The sequence below is a fragment of the Mus musculus genome, chromosome 12 (genome assembly GCF_000001635.26).
Source record: "Mus musculus strain C57BL/6J chromosome 12, GRCm38.p6 C57BL/6J".
In the NCBI taxonomy this organism is placed as follows: domain Eukaryota; kingdom Metazoa; phylum Chordata; class Mammalia; order Rodentia; family Muridae; genus Mus; species Mus musculus.
Window position 1 is genome coordinate 81,705,213 of NC_000078.6, and position 4,688 is coordinate 81,709,900.

At 44.1% G+C, this 4,688-nt stretch overlaps 1 pseudogene; it reads left to right on the plus strand.

The window, feature by feature from the left end:
* Gm3529 (predicted gene 3529) lies at positions 3,892 to 4,435 on the plus strand (annotated as a pseudogene).

Here is a 4,688-nt window from a genome sequence, read left to right on the forward strand (position 1 = left end):
CTTCCCAGGTCCTTCTGTAGGTGAACTTTTTAATGGATGATTTTGTAACTTCATTCTCTGTCATTTGGACATTATTGGCTCATTTATTCACATAAATAAATTGTCAAAAGATTGAAACAGCTCATTACATGGCATCAAAAACTCACATCACTCTAATCCAAAACAAAACAAAACAAAACAAAAAAAACAAAAAACAACCAAACCAAACAACTAAACAGCCAAACAACCAAACAAACCAATCAAATAAAAAATCCCTAAGGATTTAACTTTAACTGTCAAGCTCATAACATCTTCCAAAATTCTTATTTTTATATAAAAGCTTAACTTTGATTCCTGTCCATAAATAGCTATTTTACTCAAAGTGGCAAGCTCAATCCAGTTTTTGTTTTGTTTTTCAAAAAAAAAAATAGTTGTCAAATAAAGGAGCCTGAAACCCCACAGTTTGATTGACAACCGTTCTTCTAAGGAAAAATAACATTCCATTAAAAGCAGTCTGCAGTTCCATTTACGTGTCTGCCGGTATATGAGTGTTGACGTGAACTTTCATCATACAGAACATTTAAAAGAAGTCCTTGCTGGCCACTGTGTAGCTTAGTAGTTTGGGACTTGATTCCTGCTTTGCCAAGGATAGTCTTAGCTGGAGCTGAGCCTTCTTTTCTGTGAGCCTGTGGCAAAGCACACAGGAATGCTGCCCAGGTTGGAGCTGTATATCATGTGCCAAGGCTTCGCCTACCATGTCAGCACACTGGAGAGGGTGACTGGCAAAATAGTTTTACGGTCAGAAGGGTATCTAGCTGGGTTTGGTGGCACACGCCATTAAACTCAGCACTCGGGAGGCAGAGGCAGGCAGATTTCGAAGCCAGCCTGGTCTACAAAGTGAGTTCCAGGACAGCCAGGGCTATACAGAACCAAAAAAAAAAAAAAAAAAAAAAAAAAAGAAGAAGAAGGGTATCTAATGCAGACAGTTAGTCTAGGCAGGCTTGGAATTCACTATGTAGCCTAAGATAGTTTCAAAGTTACAGCAATCCTATCTCAGCCTCCTAAAGGCAATGATTGCAAGCATGTGCTAGCACACGACTAGGAAAATAGTTTGGATCCCAGGGATTAGCAGGCCAAACTTGGAAAGCTGGTGCTGTAAGGCAAACTCCTAAGATGGGTTGGGGGAGTAATGGGGAGGGGTGGGAGTTATGTTACGATAACTTATGGTTATGGCCAAGGAAAAAGAGCCACTGTGTCTGAATTTGATTTCCTAAGTCCCTCACTGAACACATTTCCCTCATGATTCTCTTGTGGTAAAAGAAAGATTGGCAGAACAAAGAACCCTGCTCTACCCTATTCAAGATAACAAGAAGGCAGAGATTTCTGCTGTTTGAGATTTTATCTATGTGTATGTGTCTGCCATGTGAGTGTGGGTGCTCATGGGAGACAGAAGAGGGTATTGGGGAGTCTGGAGCTGAATTTACAGGATCTGTGAGCCACGAAGTGTGGTGCTGGGAACCATACTTGGGTCTTCTATAAGAGCAGTGTGTGTTCTTCACTGCTGACGCTCTCTCTCTCTCTCTCTCTCTCTCTCTCTCTCTCTCTCTCTCTCTATCTCTCTCTCTCTCTCTCTCTCTCTATCTCTTTCCAGCATCACAGGCAGAGGATTCAAAACCCATTTACAGGGCAGGGCAGGGCTGCCCCCAGTGCTTAGAGTCATCTTTGTCACCAGCACCCAGGGACTTAAATAGTCTCATTCATCTTTCAGGTATTAAATTAAAACCACTCTCCACCTGCTTCTATGACTCCTTCGATTTCTCCGTCTTAATATAAATGGTAGAGAGATAGAAAGATATAAATATACGCAAGTGTGGAGATTTAGATTTAGTACCACCATTCTTGCCTTACCTTACTTTCCCCACTATATGATAAGCAGTGCTTATTTTCTGTCTCCTTTACTCTCACGACTCTCCAAAGTCTTTAAGCAGAAATGACCTGTCTATAAGCATACATTTTCGGGCAAATGCTTTTAGATGAGGGTATTCCTCTCCACGAAGCACCAACTTCATGGCATCTGTTTACCCTGTATACTGCAGCTGCTAACCATGTTTGGATATGGAATGCCCCACCCCCAGCAACAGGCTTGTATATTGAATGCTTGGTGTCTAAAAGGTGGTGTTATTCTGGCTTTGTAGTAGCAATGTCAGAAGGTGGGGATTGGCTGGAGGAAGTGGGTCACTAAGTTTGTGTGTACCTTTGAAGGTGATGCATGGTTCCAGGTCCGTTTCCTTCCCTCTTCTTGCCTGCCTCGAGGTAAAGAGGATCCTTCACCACTGCCAAGTGTGTGGTCAAGAAACCATAGAACAAACTCTCTGAAACTGGGAACCAAAAGAAAGGTTTCCCCTCATAGATTGTTCAGTTGGGTGTTTGTTCACAGTGACAATAATTGACAGAAAAAGAACAGGGAAGAGTCGGTGTTGTGGCTCTACCCTTGGCCATGAGCTTGTATTTGGGAGATTTTTTTAAAAGAGAAAACATAGAATGCTGTAAGCAAAGCCTAATGAGTGTTTCTGGTGGATGTTCAAAAGGTTCAAGTACAAGCAGAAATGTGGACAGAGAAGACCAAGCTCATGAGCTTTCAGGTGAATTATTAGCAACAGGATTAGAGACCAGGTATGTTATAGTCTGAGGAAATAATTAATCTGTATTTTGCTTGTGTTCTGAGATGCTGAGTGAGGCTGAATTTTAGAATAATGCACCAGTTAATGTGGCAGAGAGACGGTTAAGACAGGACAGCAATCAGGATTTGGCATGGTTATTGCTGGCTGCTTTTAGCCAGGTTTACATTAAGAATTGAGATCAGATTGCAAGCATAAGGACTTGAAAAATGTAGAGCACAGCCAGAAAAGGAGCTTGTGTTTAAAGTTTCAGGCAGAGAGCCTGGTTTTTAGATGAATATCTCTAAGAGGAAGTCAAGGGCTTTAAATTGGACACTAACGGGGAAATGCCTTAATGGCATTTCAGGAATTGACCAGGCTCCACCTATCAAAAGGTCAGGTAGGGCAGCACAGTAGAGCTGGCCTTGGTGGTGCAGGCACAGGGGAGCTGGCCCCGAGGGCATGCATGAGAACTGGAGAACTGTCTCTGCCCCTTTTCAACTACATCTTTGAGTAAGCTAGCCAGGGCCAGTGCTGGAGAGCTCACCCTGGCTGTGAGATTACAGGAGAGTTGGTGGGCTACTGACTAGGCTGAGATCCAGGGCTTTGAGTTGCCCCACATCTACCCCATCTATGAACTGCTTGAGTGTGTGAAGGGACTGGTCGTGCAGATCCAAAGCTGCAGGATCTCCATGACACAGGGCAACAACAGGATATCCAAGAGGAGTCCCAGTGAGGATCCAGAATTGTAGCAGAAACCAGAGACCTCTAACTACACCAGTGACTGATTCATTGCAATGAACATTTGCAAGTAAAGATGTATGGACAAAAGGGTGCACTGTGGGACACACTGTGACACATTACAGACTCCATGACAAGATTTTGTTGTGGTGGTGGTTTGTTTGTTTTTGTTTGTTTTGGGGGGAAGGTTGCAAGGGCAGAGGGCTGATATGAAGGGATGGGGAGATAAGTGAGATTGGAGTACATGATGTGAAATCCATAAAGAATCAATAAAAAGTTAAAAAAAAATAAGGTCCATGTAATTTTAAGTCTCCTGAAAGACTTAGCTTTGAGGAGTGAGAGCCGGGGTTCCCTGTTTGCATGAGGTCACCTGGGTAAGAGCTTCCCCAGGTTCAGCTGACAGTTTCTCTGGTCCAAGAGGGCACAGCTACCATTTGATCTGATGATCGACCGTGGTGCTATCTATGTAATATTGATTTTTGCAGAAATAAAGATGTTAAGAGTTATGGGATCAAGGGGTGTGTGGGTGCAGGTCAGGGTTAAGAGATGCAGGCATGCTGCATCTCAAGGCTTTGACGAAAGTGCTAAGCCAAGCCAACACTGGGGGAGTCCAAAGCACCCTGCTGCTAAATAAAATGGATTGCTGCTGGCCTACTCCAGTTATGGGGACACAGATGCCTGGGTCACTGCAGCCATCGCCAGTAACGTCTGGGCCATGTATGATAAGATCGGGAACCAGCATTTAACGAAGCCGGTCTCAAATTTATTCTGATGGACTGCATGGAGGGCAGTGTAGCCATTACGAGGGTGATCAACCTTCTGCTATCTATGAATGCCAAGGAAACCATAGGCTTTGGAATGCTCAAGGCCAAGGCTCAGGCCTTGGTGCAGTACCTGGAGTAACCCCTCACCCAAGTAGCAGCATCATAATAGTGCGATGGAAGAAAAGGAATGGTGATGGGGAGGAGCGGGGGACCTGGAAATGCCTTACTGGGCTAGGTACAGGAAGATGGGGGTTTGCTTTTTTTCTGAATAAATTTTCAACTCTTAAAAAAAAAGTTATGGGATCATGAATGGTTCCACCAAGACTCCAAAGGGAGGCCTGGGAGGACAAACAATGTGCATGGCAGGCAAGGGTCAGGGTCCTTGAGGCAGCTCTGAGAGAGCAAAGCAAGAATCTGTGAAGGTGAGACCATAGCTACAGTGAAGAATCCAGAATACTGGAGATCTCCAACATGTGCGTGTCTATGGAATGGTACCCTCCAGACTGAAGCATTCCTCTCCTGGAGAGAGGTGGTTAAGACAGTTAAA